This window comes from Scyliorhinus canicula, chromosome 6, assembly GCF_902713615.1.
Source record: "Scyliorhinus canicula chromosome 6, sScyCan1.1, whole genome shotgun sequence".
NCBI classification, from domain to species: domain Eukaryota; kingdom Metazoa; phylum Chordata; class Chondrichthyes; order Carcharhiniformes; family Scyliorhinidae; genus Scyliorhinus; species Scyliorhinus canicula.
Window position 1 is genome coordinate 62,715,151 of NC_052151.1, and position 18,700 is coordinate 62,733,850.

Below are 18,700 nucleotides of genomic sequence, written 5' to 3' on the forward strand. Positions count from 1 at the left end.
ATTGTAGCAAGATCCTCCGCCAGGCTACTAGGGACGCAAAGGCCAGCACACCGGCCTCTTTCGCCTCCTGCACTCCCAGCTCCACCCCAAAAATCGCAAGTCCCCAGCCTGGCTTGACCCTGGATCCTACCATCCTCGACACCGTCCTCGCCACCCCCTTCCAGAACTCCTCCAGTGCCGGACATGCCCAGAACATATGGGCATGGTTCGCTGCACTCCCCGAACACCTGACGCACCTGTCTTCGCCCCCAAAGAACCTACTCATCCTAGACCCGGATATGTGGGCCCGGTGCAGCACCTTGAATTGGATGAGGCTAAGCCGCGCACATGAGGAGGAAGAATTAACCCTCTCCAGGGCATCAGCCCATGTCCCGTCTTCGATCTGTTCCCCCAGTTCCCCCTCCCACTTAGCTTTCAGCTCCTCTACTGACACCTCCTCCGCCTCCTGCATAACCTTGTAGATATCAGATATCTTCCCCTCTCCGACCCAGACCCCCGAAAGCACCCTGTCGCTCACCCCCCTCGCGGGAGGCGTAGGGAATCCCTCCACCTGCCGCCTAACAAACGCCTTTACCTGCAGATACCTGAACATGTTCCCCGGGGGAGCCCAAATTTCTCCCCCAGGCTCGCAAACCTCCCATCAATGAACAGGTCCCTCAGCTGTCTGATGCCCGCTCTGTGCCAACCCTGTAAACCCCCATCAATGTTCCCTGGGACGAACCGATGGTTCCCCCTTAACGGAGCCTCCATCGAGCCCCCCACTTCTCCCCTGTGTCGCCTCCACTGCCCCCAAATCTTGAGGGTAGCAGCCACCACCGGACTCGTGGTAAACCTCGTAGGAGGGAGCGGCAACGGCGCCGTTACCAGGGCCCCCAGGCTTGTATCTCCACAGGACGCCCTCTCCATCCGTTTCCATGCTGCTCCTTCCCCCTCCATCACCCACTTGCGCACCATCGACACATTGGCTGCCCAATAATATCCCGAGAGATTGGGTAACGCCTGCCCCCCCACCATCTCTACCCTGCTCCAAGAAGACCCTCTTCACCCTCGGGGTCCCATACGCCCAAACAAATCTCATGATGCTGCTAGTCACCCTTCTAAAAAAGGCCCTAGGGATAAAGATGGGCAAACACTGAAAGAGGAACAAGAACCTCGGGAGAACCGTCATTTTGACAGACTGCACTCTACCCGCCAACGATAGCGGCACCATGTCCCACCTTTTAAATTCCTCCTCCATCTGCTCCACCAGCCTGGTAAAATTAAGCTTATGGAGAGTCCCCCAACTCCTGGCCACCTACACCCCCAGGTATCTGAAACTCTTCACTGCCGTCTTAAACGGGAGCCTCCCAATTCCCTCCTCCTGATCACCTGGGTGTACTACAAATACCTCACTCTTGCCTAAATTTAACTTATAGCCCGAGAAGCCCCCAAACTCTGCCAACAGCTCCATCACCCCCGGCATTCCCCCTTCTGGGTCCGCCACAACAGCAGGTTGTCCGCATACAGTGATACCCGATGTTCCTCCCCACCCGCACCAGACCCCTCCACCTCCCTGACTCCCTCAACGCCATAGCCAGAGGTTCAATCGCCAACGCAAAGAGCAAGGGGGACAGGGGGCACCCCTGCCTGGTCCCACCGTAGAGCCTAAAGTACTCCGATCTCCTTCCGTTGGCAACTACACTCGCCATCGGAGCCGCGTAGAGCAACCTCACCCATTTGATGAACCCCTCCCCGAATCCGAACCGCTCCAGCACCTCCCACAGGTACCCCCACTCAACTCTATCAAACGCTTACTCTGCATCCAGCGCCACCACTATCTCCGCCTCCCCCTCCACCGCCGGCATCATAATAACATTTAGCAATCTCCGCACATTCGTGTTGAGCTGCCGTCCCTTGACAAATCCTGTCTGATCCTCGTGTATCACCCCTGGCACACAGTCCTCTATCCTGGTGGCCAGGATCTTCGCGTCAACATTGAGAAGCGAGATAGGCCTGTGTGATCCACACTGCAAGGGGTCCTTATCCCACTTCAGGATCAGAGAGATCAGCACCCGCGACATCGTCGGGGGCAAAGCCCCCCCCCCTCCCATGCCTCATTGAAGGCTCGCACCAACAGGGGACCCACCAGATCCGCATACTTTTTATAAAATTCCACCGGGAACCCATCCGACCCCGGCGCCTTACCTGACTGCATTTGACCAATCCCCCTGACTAGCTCCTCCAACTCTAGCGGCGCCCCCAGCCCCTCTACCAGCTCCTCTTGAACCTTTGGGAAACATAGGGGGCCTCACGGTAGCATGGTGGTTAGCATCAATGCTTCACAGCTCCAGGGTCCCAGGTTCGATTCCCGGCTGGGTCACTGTCTGTGTGGAGTCTGCACGTCCTCCCCGTGTGTGCGTGGGTTTCCTCCGGGTGCTCCGGTTTCCTCCCACAATCCAAAGATGTGCGGGTTAGGTGGATTGGCCATGCTAAATTGCCCGTAGTATAAGGTTAATGGGGGGATTGTTGGGTTACGTGGGTTTGAGTAGGGTGATCATTGTTCGGCACAACATCGAGGGCCGAAGGGCCTGTTCTGTGCTGTACTGTTCTATGTTCTTCTATGTTCTATAGCCTGTTCATGAAGCTCTCCATCCCCCCATCGGAGGCTCCGACCGGTACAGTTCCTCGTAGAAGTCCCTAAAGACCCCATTTACCTCTGCCCCCTTCTGCACCACATTCCCACCCTTATCCGTCACTCCACCAATTTCCCTAGCCACATCTCGCCTACGGAGCTGATGCACCAACATCTTGCTCGCCTTCTCCCCATACTCATATACAGCGCCCTGCACCCTCCTCCACTGTGTCTCCGCCTTTCTGGTGGTCAACAAGTCGAACTTGGCCTGCAAACTACGCCGTTCCCCCAGCAACCCCTCCTCCGGTGCCGCCGCGTACCTCCTATCCACATCCAGGAGCTCCCCCACCAGTCTCTCCCTCTCCCTCCTTTCCCTATGGAGATCAGCTCCTCCCGGATCACTGCTTTCAGAGCCTCCCAGACCATCCCCACCCGGACCTCCCCCGTGTCGTTGGTATCAAGATACCCCTCAATACTTCCCCGGACCCTCCTACACACCTCCTCATCATCCAGCATCCCCACATCCAGGCGCCATAGCGGGCGCTGGTCCCGCGCCTCCCCCATCGCCAGATCAACCCAGTGCGGAGCATGATCTGAAATTGCTATGGCCGAATACTCGGCATCCTGCACCTTCGGGATCAATCCCCTGCTCAGGACGAAAAAAATCTATTCGGGAATAAACCCTATGGACATGAGAGAAAAAGGAATACTCCCGCGCCCTCGGCCTCCCAAACCTCCAGGGATCCACCCCTCCCATCTGGTCCATAAACCCCCTCAGCACTTTGGCCGCCGCCGGTCTCCTACCCGTCCTTGAACTGGACTGCTCCAGTGGGGGATCCAGCACTGTGTTAAAGTCTCCCCCCATGATCAGGCCCCCTGCCTCCAGGTCCGGAATGCAGCCCAACAAGCGCCTCATGAAGCCAGCATCATCCCAATTCGGGGCATATACATTAACCAGCACCACCTTCTCTCCCTGTAGCCTACCCTTCACCATAATATATTTGCCCTCCTTGTCCGACACCACCTCAGCCGCCTCGAACGCCACCCTCTTCCCCACCAGAATCACCACCCCCCGGTTCTTCGCGTCCAATCCTGAGTGAAAAACCTGCCCCACCCACCCCTTCCTTAGACGAACCTGGTCCGCCACCTTCAAGTGGGTCTCCTGGAGCATAGCCACGTCCGCCTTCAGATGAGAAAATACCCTAGTTCTCTTAACCGGCCCATTCAGCCCCCTCACGTTCCAGGTGATCAGCCGGATCAGATGGCAACCCGCCCCCCCTCCCCCGCCGGCTAGCCATAGCTCATCGACTGCTCGCCCCAGGCCAGCACGCCCCGCCCGACCCGTTCCCCATGGCGATAACGCCTCTCCTCTACCCCCCCCCCGGCCCACACCAGCTCCTTCCTGGCCATTCCAGCAGCAACCCGGTCACCCCCCACATCCCCCCCAGGCTAGGACCCCTCCTAGCCGCGACGCACCCTCCATGGTACTTCCGTGAGTCAGCTGACTTCTGCTGACCCTGGCAACTCCCACCAAAAACCGGCCCCTCCCGGCATGGGGTCATCCCCCTCTTGCCACACCTCCTTGGCACCGCATCAGCGTGGGAAAAATAACCAGTAGAGGCCACGCCCCCACCGCCAGCTCCACCCCCCCTGCCCCGCAGCGCTTTCACGCTCACTGTTTTCACGCTGCCACACCCCACCCTTCTGACGCAGCTCCCCAAAATCCAGTTTCACCCCAACCCCCAGCCCCGTATAGAAGAGAAAATAAAAAACACAAACCACCACCAACATTCCCCACATAACCCAAAACTATACCCAACAGACAGACCCACCCGGAAACAGAGCAAAAAAAAAAAAAACCAGCGTAAAAAACACATGTCAAAATTACAAAACAGCAACGACCATAGTGTGCCCCCAGACCCTAGTTCGAGTCCAGCCTCTCCGCCTGTACAAAGGCCCACGCCTCCTCCGGGGACTCGAAGTAGTGGTGCCGGTCCTTATATGTCACCCACAGACGCGCAGGCTGCAGCATTCCAAATTTGACCTGCTTGGCATACAGCACCGCCTTCGTCCGGTTGAACCCGGCCCGCCACTTAGCCACCTCCGCACTCCAGTCCTGGTAGATTCGCACTACCGAATTCTCCCACTTGCTGCTCCTCTTTCTTGGCCCAGCGTAGCACACACTCCCGGTTGCTGAACCGATGGAACCGCACCAGCACCGCCCGCGGGGGTTCATTTGTCTTGGGCCTCCTGGCCAGCACTCTGTGGGCTCCCTCAAGCTCCAGGGGCAAATGGAAGGACCCCGCTCCCATCAACGAGCTCAACATCGTGGTCACATAAGACGGAAGATCCGACCCCTCCAGCCCCTCCGCCAGGCCCAGGATCCTCAAATTCTTTCGCCTGGTGCGAACGTCCAGCTCCTCCAAGCGGTCTTGCCACTTTTTGTGAAGTGCCTCGTGCAACTCCACTTTCCCCATGAGGACCACGGCCTCCTCCTCCCGCTCAGCGGCCTGCTGCTGCAACTCCCGGATAGACACCTCCTGGGCCTCAAGCAGCCTGTTGGTAGTCGCATTCAGGGAGTCCAGCAACTCAGCCTTCAGCTCCGCAAAACAGTGCAGAAGAGCACCTTGCTGCTCCTGCGCCCACTTCCACCAGTCCTCGGGTGTTCTGCCGGCCGCCATTTTGTCCTTCTACCCCCGCTTTTCTTGGGGAGCTGCTGCAGCCTTTTCCTTTGCCCCACTCCGGGTGAGCACCATAAATTGCGGGGAATGCTCCTCCAAACACCTTCCCCCACCGGGATTTGTCGAAACAGCGCCGTTTGGCGCCCCCAAATAGGCCCGAAAGTCCTTAAGTAGTGGGAGCTGCCGAACGTGCGGCTTAGCTCCGCATAGCCGCACCCGGAAGTCCAATTTCATATGTTTCTATAAAATCCCCCCCTCATCCTTCTAAATTCCAATGAGTACAGTCCCAGTCTACTCAAACTCTCCTCGTAATCCAACCCCCTCAACTCTGGGATTAACCTAGTGAATCTCCTCTGCACACCCTCCAGCACCAGTATGTCCTTTCTCAGGTAAGGAGACCAAAACTGAACACAATACTCCAGGTGTGGCCTCACTAACACCTTATACAATTGCAGCATAACCTCCCTAGTCTTAAACTCCATCCCCCTAGCAATGAAGGACAAAATTCCATTTGCCTTCTTAATCACCTGTTGCACCTGTAAACCAACTTTTTGCGACTCATGCACTAGCACACCCAGGGCTCTCTGCACAGCAGCATGTTTTAATATTTTATCATTTAAATAATAATCCATTTTGGATTCTGCGCTGCCCACCACCAGTAGTTGAGTTTCAGATGCGGCAAAGAATCCAGCTCATCACCACCCAAGTTATGATGTCCTGAAGACCAAAGACTTCTCCAGTGAACCGGCACATAAATGTGGAAATTAATTTTTTTATATCGCTGCATTTTAGTAGACATGTGTCATACTTTAAGCGAAAAGTGAACCAAGTAGTTATATGATATGAAAGAGAACAAGACAAAATGGTTTCGATACATTTCATCAATTTTGATTTTTAGATTTTTTTTAAAATTCCAACATTCATAAAACACTTTTTTTCATCTTATTAGGCATTGAACTAAAAAGAGTCACTTCTGTATATGTCTGAGATTCATAGCCCAGCACTATGACATGAAACCTGTTGCTTTGGTTCTGTTCCTGTTTCAAAGGAAAACTAAAGTATTTTTCAACCCTACATTAAAAATCTACATCCGTCCCTTGGGTCACTGAAAATCCTTTCTCACTTCAGCCGCCTTCTTGAACTCAGTCAAAACATTTGCAACTTCAAAAGCAAGTCTAGCTGGCTCCACTGCTGCTCCAGGTTGCTTTGCCCAAGAGAGGCTAGTTTGCTTGGTTGTGTTAATTTATTTTTTTGCTGTCTGTTTGACTTCCATGGGCATTTTGCAGGAAAACTGAAGGTTATAATGTGCCTCTTCGTAACTAATATATTTCGACATTATATGGCATTTGTACAAACTGCATTCTACAAGAAAACTTGCGTACAATCTTTGGAATTTGGTGCTTTTGTATCTGTGGATCAGTTAATCCTCATGTTCAATCAATTTTTGTTAGAGAAAATTAATACAGTAGCCCATGTCTATAATTGACCATGCAAGTATTTTTTTTGTTAAATCACAAAAGCCGAGGAATTTGGTCATGCAATTCCAGAATTTCAGGAACTAGACTGCCCCCTGAGCCTCTGTCCAATATGGTTGCAGGAAACATGTTTATTTTATGTACCAGAAATCTGCCACTCACCACATTGGTAAAGGACGAAAAATTGTGTGGAGTGAGCATGCACCACAAATCCCCAGCTGAATAGCGAACACCCTAATTTTATTGACATCTCACACCCATGCCTCTCTGTCATCCTCTACAAATGTTCTCAGTTTGCCATTTCATCCTCCCAAGCACAATCCATTTCTTATATTCTGCCTTCGCTCCTTGCAGGAACAGTGAGTGCACAATTCAAGGGAGAGTGGAGAACCAGAGGTGAGCCTCCAGCAGCAACTACCTTGACAGCCACTTGCTGTTCATGTCCACATGATCTACTGGGAAGTCTAGCAACATTGACCTGCTGCGAAAGCCTGAGCCCTTTGAGGCACTGGTTCTCAAATATGTCTCAGTGTTTGAGATATCGCCTCCGTCAAGCTCTGTGCCCACGTTCTCGATCCTGTGCGGTACTGTGTGGTTGAGGAAAAGTCAGATGGTGCTTCTACTGGTGTTCCTTCTCCCGCACCTGATGCTGCTCCCTTTGTTCCTCAGTAGAGGTCCAAGGTAGAGCTGCACAAGCTGCTGTCATGCTGCAGTGAAGGTGAACAGTAAAAAAGATCAGATAAAGGTAAAGTCCAAGGCGAGTGAACCGCATTCACAAAAAATTAGCTTTCTGAACAAGTGTTGGAAGCTCAAGTCCTTTGCACATACAGCAACTATGCAGTTGCCCACTGCTTAAAGGTTTTTAACCCGATCAGTTTCATACAACAATGAATCCCCTCTGTGGTCTCATCTTGTTGACCCTGACAAGTTTCGCACATCTGTCCGTTGCCTGTTAAAGCCAGAATCCCGGGCTAAACCACAATTCATTGACTATTTCACAATTTCAATTATTTACCAACAGCTCCATGGGGGTTCTCCTTGATCTCTAAGTGCGACTCAATTAAACCGGTAAATGGGCTGAATCATATCCAAGTTCCAGACCTGTGAGAATTTTTTGGGGCTTTAACCTTCTGCCCACGGCCAAAACCCATTCCTTCCCCTCCCCACCCCATGCATCCATCCATTGGCAGTTAAAATTCTGCCCACCTTTTAGTGCTGGTTTTGCACCAGGGGCTGGTTTAGCTCGAGGTGCTGGTTTAGGTCACAAAGCTAAATCGCTGGCTTTTAAAGCAGACCAAGCAGGCTTCGATTCCCGTACCAGCCTCCCCGGACAGGCGCCGGAATGTGGCGACTAGGGGCTTTTCACAGTAACTTAATTGAAGCCTACTCGTGACAATAAGCAATTTTCATTTTCAGTGCTCAGGGCAAGATTAACTGGAAGACATCCCTTTAGGAGAAAAAGGATTCAAATTCTGCATCGGGATTTCACGGCAAATTCCCATTGATAAGTAGGAAATATAGACCTGAAGAAGAAGAAATAAATTTACTGATTGCAAATCTGGCAGGAAACCCTGCATTTCTGGCCTTTGGGAAGCCGAGCTGTTGGTCACTTCCATTCGGCTGTTTTCAAACCCACAGAACAGGTGAATTATAAATATTTTTAAATGATGGATTATTTGGTTAAATTTTAACTTTATTTTCAAGAGTATACTTTGTGAGTATGTGTTCTCTTTTACTTATGGACATTCCAATGAATTCACCCGATGTGACGCCTACAGGCCGATAGTAGGTTAAATTAAATCCCGCGATCAGCAAACGAAAGCCCAGGACCAACCTCACCCCACCCATTATTCAGGATTTCCTCTCAAAGCTTCAGCTTGACAGTATCAACAGGGGGGGGGGGGGGGGGGGGGGGGGGGGGGGAACATTTCCTCCAGGATACTCTTGATTTGTCTTCTATCTAACTTTTTTGCGATACGTACCTCCCCTTCCAAATGACACCTGTCTGTTCATCTCATACAGTTTTGCAAAGGACCTAAAATAATAACTCCACGTACTGTTTTTTTTAAATAAAGGCCAAGTACTGTGGATGCTGGAAATCTGAAATAAAAACGGAAAATGCTGGAAAACTCAGCAGGTCTTGCAGCATCCATGGAAAAGCAACAGAACTAACCTTTCGAGTCAGTATGACTCATTTTCTGTTCTTATTTTGGGTTTTTTTCAATTAATTCGTGGGATAAGAGCCAGCATTTGTTTCTGTCCCCAATTGCATTTAAAAAGATTGGGATGAACCATCTTGCTGAAGACCATCATCTTTTTGAAAAGGAGATCCAGGTTTTTGACCCAATGATAAATTTAGATTTATTATCACATATATCGAGGTACAGTGAAAAGTATGTTCTGCATACAGACCAGGCAGATTGTTCCATACATGAAAAACATGACATACCATAAATACACATTGTAAATTCATAGACATATGGGCCGGGATTCTCCCTTCTGGGGCTAAGTCCCCACCCCGGCGGGAAAACCTGCGCCAATGACTCAAGTGGCAATGCCCCCCCCCCACCAGGTAGGAATTCTCACCTTTCTCACGGGCTAGGTGGAAGCCGGAGGGTTTGGCGCCGCTCCAGCCGGCGCCGAAGGCCAGTGCGAGTTCCGCATGCGCGGAACGTTGGCGTGATCTCGCACATATGCAGAACGGCCGGCGTGATTCCGTGCATGCGCAGACCAGCTGGCATATTTTTGCGCATGCGCGGGGGCTTCTCGTCTCCACGCCAGCCCCCGGGCAATATGGCTGAGCCCTAAGGGGTCCGGTGTGGAAGAAAGAAGTGCCCCCACAGAACAAGCCTGCCCGCAGATCGATGGGCCCCGATCGCGGGCCAGGTTACTGTCCCCCCAAACCCCCCTGAGGGCCACCGCCGCATACTCACCTGCCAGGTCCCGCCGTGTGTGAGGTGAGTAATTCACGCCGGCGGGACTGGCCAAAAATGGACGACCGCTCGGCCCATCGGGCCCCAAAGGATCGCCGGGGGGGGCGCTGTTAACGGCCCCCAACCGGTGTGGCGGGAACCCCACCGCCGCCCGAAAAATGGCGGTGGAGTATACGGCAGCCGGCTTCAGGGCGGCGGGGCAGGATTTGCGTCCTCCTCTTGCTGCATGTGAGTATGTACTTATACCTGAGGGGTTGCGAATGGTATACTGAACACTGAAATCATCAACAAGCATCCCTACTTCTGGCCTTATGATAGAATTATTGATGGAATTATTGACTTTATTGATGAAGCAACTAAAAATGTTTGGACCTAGGGCACTACCTGAGGAACTCCTGCAGAAATGTTCAGGAGCTGACATAAGTGGCCTCCAACAACCACTGCTATCTCCCTTTTGCTGGGTATGACTCCAACCAGTGGGGTATTTCCTCCCCGATTCCCACTGACTTCAATTTTGCTCGAGCTCCTTGATGCTACATTTGGTCACTTTCACCTCACCTGTATTCTGATAAAAAATAATTTGCCGTTCACAGAGCAGTTCTCTTGACATTGGAGTGACCAAATGCATATACTGCAACTGCTTTGCGAAACATCTCCATTCTGCCTGCAAGTGTGGTTACAACTTCCCTGTGACTCATCTACTGTAAGTTACATCTTTGGTCTCCTACACCGCTCCATCCAAGCCCAGCAGACTTCAGAAACATTTGGCACTCTTTTAGTCTGCTGTTTTGAATTTTGCCTCAGAGAAACTTAAACTTTATCTCTTTGCTCTTTTTTCTACCTGTTTCTATCTCTATCTTGCTTTTGATTCCCTTCTGTGTTGGAACAGTTTTGCAAAGCATTTTGTCTTTCTACATTTTTCACTGATGACTAGAATCATTTTTCCAACATGCCTTCTACCCCTTTTTCACTTATTTTAACACTTTATAACTTATTGTAAAATCTACTCAAAGGGCAGAAAATCCATGAACTGTTTATTTGTACTGATACTTTGGGCGCGATTCAGCGGACTCCATTTAAAGTCCGTTGAGCGGCACGTTTAGTGGGGTGTTTCTGGTGGCTGCAATGCCGAGGAACAGCCCATTATCCAACGGCACTTTGCCGTTTCTTTTGGCTTCGGGGAGTTTCTCCCCACCGAGGCCGCACTGAGGGGAACTTCCTGCTGGCAAGCTGAAGGCTCCTCTCAGATCCGGCGCCATTTTGTCCGGCAGCCCGATCATCCGCCCCATCCCCTTTTCAGGCTCTCCTCTGATGCTTTGACGCACCCCCCCCCCCCCCCTCCCCAACTCTGGGGTGGCCCCTGGATACCCATCCTCCCCGTCTATCTGGCAAGGCCCCTCCTGGTCCCAACCCTTTGTATTGTCAACCCAAGTGCCAGGGGAAGGGCCAGGGCCAACCGTTAGGGAGTCTCCAATGGCTTGGGAGACCGCCACAGGTACTGTTACGACTGGTCCACGTTTCCGTGGACCAGTACTAAATGGCACCTTGGCGAGGTCTCCCAGGTGCGGCCGATGAATTATGGATGGCGGGTTTTAAATATCCAGATCTCGCTGGGCTGAGCGAGTCGGGTGACTCGCAGTCGGCCTGCACTTGGCGCGGAGCCCGATTTGGGGCTTGCATGTGATTCACCCGTTACGTCCAGATGTGCACCAGGTGCAAAGGGGTCGCTGAGTCATGCCCTTTGCCTCTTTCCTGTTCACATTTTCCTCCATTTTTCGTTTCGTTCTAGAGATGGAGATGTCAACCCTGGGAGAAATCTGGAATGCTTCCCAATTTTAGTAGCTGCTCCAGAAAAAAAATGCTCCCCCCCCAAAACAGCCATCTGCAGAAACAGCTGAGCTGTCAGTAAGGAATGAAGGAGATAATGTTGCCAGCTCTCAGCAGGGGTGCAACAATTGACACCTGTCCACTGCTCCCAGCATTGCTGTTATTCCCCTTCCTGAGTCAGAGCATAAAGACAGGAGGTAAACAGCAGCAAATGCAGGGCGTAAGCCACTGCCTTCCCCCGAGAGCCACAAGGCAAAAGATAAATTTGTGTTCTTGCGTACTGTATATGTCAATGCATTAAGGCAATAGGGTGCACAGTGGGAATTCACCTGGAGGCTGCTTAGTACGAGGAAATAGAAAGAAAGAGTTGAAAAGTTGGTGCGGTTTTGAGGACATTACAAAATGTTTAAAATTATGAAGGGATAGACAATGGAGTGACTGAAGCACTGAGAGGGAGATCAAAACAGTGGTGTGAAAAGTAGGAAAATAAGTAAAGTAATGGAAGAGGAGATGGGGAGGGAAGGATGGAGAAAAATAGTGAAATGAAGGAAGAGGTAGAGAAGTGAACAGGGAGAAAATGGTACAAATTGATAATTCCATGATTTGCACAGTGGCATGGGAATTGAATGGCTATTCATAATTATGCTCAGCTCAAAAACGTGTTTTATTTTTGTCTCTAAACTATAGGCAGGGAGAGACAGTGATACAGGAACTGAGGCAGACTGGCTCAGCAAATATTTATGCATTCACAGTTATTTATTTGGTGATACAGAAATTCCTGACCATCACTTCCGTCCCTCTCCCTGGCATCTACCTGAAACACAGCTTTGATGTTGTGTTTGACCCCAATCCACAGCTCCATTCCATCTCCAAGACGGCCCATCTTCACCTCTGTAACATCACGTAAATCCGATCCAGCCTCAGCTGATCTGCTGCTGAAATCATTGCCGATAGCTTTGTTAACTTATCTTGGCTGGCCTCACCATTTTGCACCTTTCATAGATTTATGCTCATCCAAAACAGTGGTGTAGTCATAATATCACTGGGATAGTAATTCAGAGGTCTCGGTTCATGTTGGGGACGCGATTCTCCGAAATGGAGACAGAGTGTCTTCGCCGTCGTGAACTCCGTTGCGTTTCACGATGGTGGAAAATGGGCGTGGGTACTACCGATTCTGGCCCCTACAGGGGGCCAGCACAGCGCTGGAGCAGTTCACGCCACTCCAGCCTCCCTTCCCGACACCAAATGGGCACCGCGCCAACGCAGTTGGGCTGCGCCAACAATCGCATGCGCAGTTTGGCCGCACCAACCCGCACATGCGTGGGGGACTTCTTCAGCGCTCCGGCCCCGACATAACATGGCTGGGGGCTCAGGGGCTGGCCGTGCAACAAAGCAGGCCCGGGGGGGGGGGGGGGGGGGGGGGGGGGTTGAGGTGTGGTTACCCTCAAGTTAATAATAATACTCTTTATTATTGTGAACAAATAGGTTTACATTAACACTGCAATGAAGTTACTGTGAAAATCCCGTAGTCGCCCACTATGGCGCCAGTTCGGGTACACGAGGGAGAATCAATTCACCTAACAAGCACGTCTTTCGGGACTTAAATAACCGCATCAACTCTCTCTCTCTTAACAGGGGAGAGGAACCCATGGTTCTCTGGCACTATGGCAACTTTCACTTTCACTCCTCGAATTCTGGCCTTTTGCACATCCCTGGTTTCCTTTGCCCAACCAGTGAAATTAAAAATGAAATGAAAATCGCTTATTGTCACAAGTAGCCTTCAAATGAAGTTACTGTGAAAAGCCCCTAGTCGCCACATTCCAGCGCCTGTTCGGGGAGGCTGGTACGGGAATTGAACCGTATTGCTGGCCTGCCTGGGTCTGCTTTAAAAGCCAGCTATTTAGCCCTGTGCTGGTGGCCATGTCTTTAGCTGCCTTGCCCCTAATTTCTGGAATTCCTTCCCTCAATCTTTCTCTCTCTCTCTCTCTCCCTTCAAGATGCTCCTTAAAACCTACATCTTTGATTAAACTTCATCAGTCCTGATAGCCCCTGTGGCTCGGTGTTAAAATAATTTATTTATGAGCACTCTTGTTAAGTGCCTTGGGAAATTTTACTCTAGTACCATGTAAATGCTAATTATTGGTGTTGTACATAAATCCAACCCACTATCCCAAAGGGACCAGAACCATTTCACATTGCATTTGTTACCAATGCTATAGTAAATGTCGAATTTAAATATGTGCAGCAAGAAGAAAACAGAAACAAAAATGTAACGATGCACTTTACATGTGTAGGATAGTCCCTGATTGCACCATATTCCTTATAACAACATCCCCAATGATGTTGAATCCTTTACCATCACAACATACCAAAGCTACAAATTTAGCTGTACACTGTATTGAATCTGCATTCAAAGAATTCAGATGAGATTGCTGAGATCAATATGCACACAAATAATAAACCCTCGAGGTTAAGATATCCAGGAAATAATAGAAAACAGAAGAAATTAATAGGGGACAAAAAAATTGACATTCCATATTAATTTGTAAAGATTCTTTTATAGCCCTGAAACAGGTAAAACATTTTGCATCTCGCCAAGTACATAATCGCATGATTTTGGGCACAATTCAGGCACCCCATTGCGCCCCAGAGTGGACCCAGACGCAAGAGGTGAATCGCATGAGAGTCCCAAGTCGGACTATACGCCGGGCCCTGGACCAATTGTGAGTCACCCGACTCGTTCTGTCTGGCAACTCATGGAGTGAAATCCAGATCTGCATATTTAAATGAGCCTAATAGCTCATTTAAATACCTGGCAGCCGGATTCATCCGGAACCCGGGGCTCAACGGCCAATGTGCCAGGTTGGCATCGCCAAGGATCGGGGTCAGGGGGCCTTGCCAATTGGAGGGCGGTGCGGGGGATTTCCAGGGGCCTTGACAAGTTTGGGTGTTTGGGGGGATAAAGCGGGGGCCTGAAGGGAGGGGGTGGGGTGGGAAAGATCGGTGCTGCCGATCAAAACAGTGCCCCAATCTGCGAACAGTTGTTCCTGCTGGCAAAATCGGCTTGTCAGCAAAAAATCAACTAAAAAGTGTGGCCTTGGTGGGGATAAAACCCCCAAGATAAAAAAAATGACAAAGTGCCGTTGATTAGTGGGGTATTTCTTGGCGCTGCAGTCCAAAAATGGACTTTAACATTTGTCCGCTGAATTGCGCCCTTTATCTCTTCAAATAAAACTTTCTTCCAATGATTGTACCAGAGAATTATTGCTTAAGGTAGTCGGAAAACGTAGAGGTCACTGACTAGTCTATTTTAAGTTTAATTTATGACTGTATAAAAAAAATGAACAAAACTGTCTATAGGAGTAGATGTTAGAGCTGGATTCCCTACCCACCTGCCACTGATTTGAATGGATCTGGGCAAGGCGAGGGCAAAAAGTTAGTTGGAGTTAGTTTCACCATGCCCACATGTTCTGCTCCTCATCCAGCACAGGCCATGTGTCATGGATTATACCTGCCCATATACGGATGACATGTTGAAACAAGATTCAAACTAAGAGAATTTGCTCTTTGATGTATTTCCAGCGACTGGGCTGTCTGTTTGTACAATGCCAAGGGGTTAATTGTGACGGTGGGTGGTCTGAGATTTTCTTTTGGCTAGTAGAACCTGTGCAATGACCTGGAATAATAGATCACACAGGTTGAAGAGGAAACCTAAAAATCTATTGAACAATCTGCCTGAATGCAATGCAGATGCTTCCATGTTATAGCAGGCTCTGGGGCCTCTAATCTGTTTTGACCCCCTGGCAGAGGTAGTGACTCACTGCTAAATATTAAAACAACAAAGACCCAAAAGTGTGTCACTCTCATGTCACGGAAATGAAAAGTACTAATTTAAGAGGTGGCCAGTGAAGGAGCAGCAGTAATTTAAGAAGGTCAATAATCTGCCCAATAAGATACACATCCAGCCCGTGATAACCTGGCCTCGTTCTTTACAGTTGTTGACTGAGATATGTGTGTTTTTTTGGAACTTTGTCTTTATTTCCGCATAATTGTTGCAAATTCATAAGTCATGTAAAATATGTCTCTGTAGCGAGGATTTTGGCATGCCACTCGCTGGTGGCGGGATTCACTACCGCTGTCCCTTATCAATGGGATTGAACCCACCCCATGCTGCCAAGAAACCCATTGACGGGGGTTGCTATGGATGGGACCAGAGAATCCTGCTGCACCAGTTAAGAATTACAAGATCCTTCTTTCAAGAAATGCAAGGCCGAAAGAAGAGGCATCCAAGCAACAAAAAAATTCTTTCAGGTAGTCTGAACGTTACCAGAAAAGAAAATATGGATATTTGCAACTACCTCATGAAAATAAATAATTTAACCTGGGAGCTGTTGGTTTCTCAGATTCTCATTGATAGTGTGTAATATCACATTCTCATTTTTCTCAAACAATATTCCCACTTTCTGATATATGAAGTAGATTCAAATAATGGCATGAAGCTTCTGCCTGGGTGGCTTAGTACCAGTTTGTGGTAAATTTAGGTGTTAACATGTGGGAATTGTAACCTTCATGCTTGTACATGAACTGTGGCCATCCAGCACCAGGACACTGTCTAAATAGCTTTAAACGCCTGCAAGTCAGATTATCACCTCCACGGTGTTCCATAGCAAACATCATCAGCTATATCTAAACTCACAATCATCAAAAACTTTTTAACAGTTGTGTGTGGCTCTTCTTTTTGACGTACAACATAACTGATTTCCCTCACAGCCTATTCCACAGATTGGAGAGAGACAACTTTCGTCTGATCTGTACTTTAAATTGAGGCTAGTTAATTTAGTCTCCTTCTTCTGCAAAAAAATATGATCTAATGTATAATATCGCCTACATATCGCTGGTCGGGGGTCGTTGAAAGTGGTCACCCCCGGCGATTCTCCGCACCTCGACAGGCCACGTGCCCGCCGTGTTCGGCTGAGTCCCGCCAGCGGCAGTTACGTATGGTCCCACCCGGCGGGACCTCGGAGTCCTGGCTGCGGGGGCTGTCCTGGTGTGGGGGCGATGGGATCTGACTCTGTGGGTGTGCCTCCATGGTAGCCTGACCCGCGATCGGGGCCTACCGATCGGCAGGCGGGCTAGTTCCGTGGGGTTCCTATGTTCCTCCGTGCCGGGCCCTGTAGTGCTCCGCCATATCGCCCGGGATCCGGCGCAGAGACGGGAGCCCACGCCTATGCGTGGACCCGCGTTGGCCGTAGCGTGCCGGCTTTAGAGTGCCAGAGCAGCAGACACCACTCCGGCGCTGTACTAGCCCCCTCGGAAGGGGTGAATACCTGGGCCTGGAGGCCCGTTGACGCCGGAGTGGCTTGCGCCGCTTTTGACGCCTGTGTCAGAAGTTGCCCGCGGGATTGGAGAATCCCGACCCATGTCACTGCAAAATAAAAACTTGATTTACCAGCAAATGTCTACAAATGACAATGCTAATTTAATTTATTGTTTAGAACATAGAACATTACAGCGCAGTACAGGCCCTTCAGCCCTCAATGTTGTGCCGACCTGTGAAATCCCTCTAAAGCCCATCTACACTATATAGAACATATTTTTGCCCAAAAATGAATAATTTGAAGCACTGACTACTGTCAACAATTGCTGAAGGTGCCTGGTTCTATTGTATCCTTTCCAAAGTTTGCAGTCACTGGAATTCCTGATTTAACTCCTGCATATAATTTAGAGCAGCAGTACCCACAAGATGTAGGGCTACTCATGGCCATCATCAACCCACACCCATCATCCACTCACATTTGACTCATTTTTACTCCCTTGTATTACTGGGCCTAAATCTGTGGTCAACGCGACTAGTTGTGTTTTAAGTGAAGTTGAGATGCAGCAAAATTTCTATTCATTTTCATGGTTTCCAGTGACGGAAAACAAGGGTGAACTATTGAACAACATTGCAATCCCAACATACATATGACAGAAGAGATCGGGAACTTGACCATTCTCCTCATGATGAGGTTGAAGTCAGGAACCAACTGTGCTAATAATTATTGGTACTCAGCTGGATAAGTGGAAGTACAGGTTGAGCATCCCTTCTCTGAAATGCTTGGAGCCAAGTGTGCATTGGATTTTGGAATATTTCGGATTTCAGAATATAACATTTGAGGAGGGCGAAACAACCTGTTCCTTATCTTAGGAAAGCTAGTTTCCTGTTGCAGACATTTATCAATCTCACCTTTATGTTGCCATTCTGACACATTCCTATAAAGTCAGGCGGCACAGTGGCGCAGTAGTTAGCACTGTTGCCTATGGCGCTGAGGATCCGGGTTCGATCCGGCCCCAGGTCACTGTCCGTGTGGAGTTTGCACATTCACTCTGTGTCTCCGTGGGTTTCACCTCCACAACCCAAAGATGAGCAGGATAGGTGGATTGGCCACACTAAATTGCCCCTTAATTGGAAAACAAAAAATAAATATTTGGGTACTCCAAATTTTAAAAAATCATTCTTAAAATGCCTCTTAAAATGAAACACAAGAATTTATAATACGATCCCGAGCCGGACACATGGGCCGCATGGGGCCATGCTACCACACAACTCATCTTGCTGATGCTTTCCAACAAGACAGTGGCCAAAACCCTGAAAAAGTATTTGGTTAGTTGTAAAACAAACCGGAAACCATGGCTTAACTGTGAGATTGACTCCCTACTGAATGACCGAGGTGGAGATGGATAGCAGTTTCAAATTCCTAGGGGTGCACATCTCCAAAAATCTGTCCTGGTCCACTCACGTTGACGCTATCACCAAGAAAGCACAACAGCGCCTATATTTCCTCAGGAAATTCGGCATGTCCACATTAATCCTCACCAACTTTTACAGATGCACCATAGAAGCATCCTATTGGGCTGCATCACAGCCTGGTATGGCAACTGCTCCGCCCAGGACAGCAAGAAACTTCAGAGAGTCCATCACACGAACCTGCCTCCCATCCATTGACTCCATCTACACCTCCCGCTGCCTGGGCAAAGCGGTCAGCATAATCAAAGATCCCTCCCACCCGGTTTACTCACTCTTCCAACTTCTTCCATCGGGCAGGAGATACAGAAGTCTAAGAACACATATGAACAGACTCAAAAATAGCTTCTTCCCCACTGTCACCAGACTACTAAATGACCCTCTTATTG

General features: G+C 49.6%; 1 protein-coding gene across 7 annotated transcripts in view; it reads right to left on the reverse strand.

Moving 5' to 3' along the window:
- Positions 1–18,700, reverse strand: part of eya4 (EYA transcriptional coactivator and phosphatase 4) — a 623,026-nt gene that overhangs the window by 525,318 nt on the left and 79,008 nt on the right. The window lies entirely within an intron of this gene.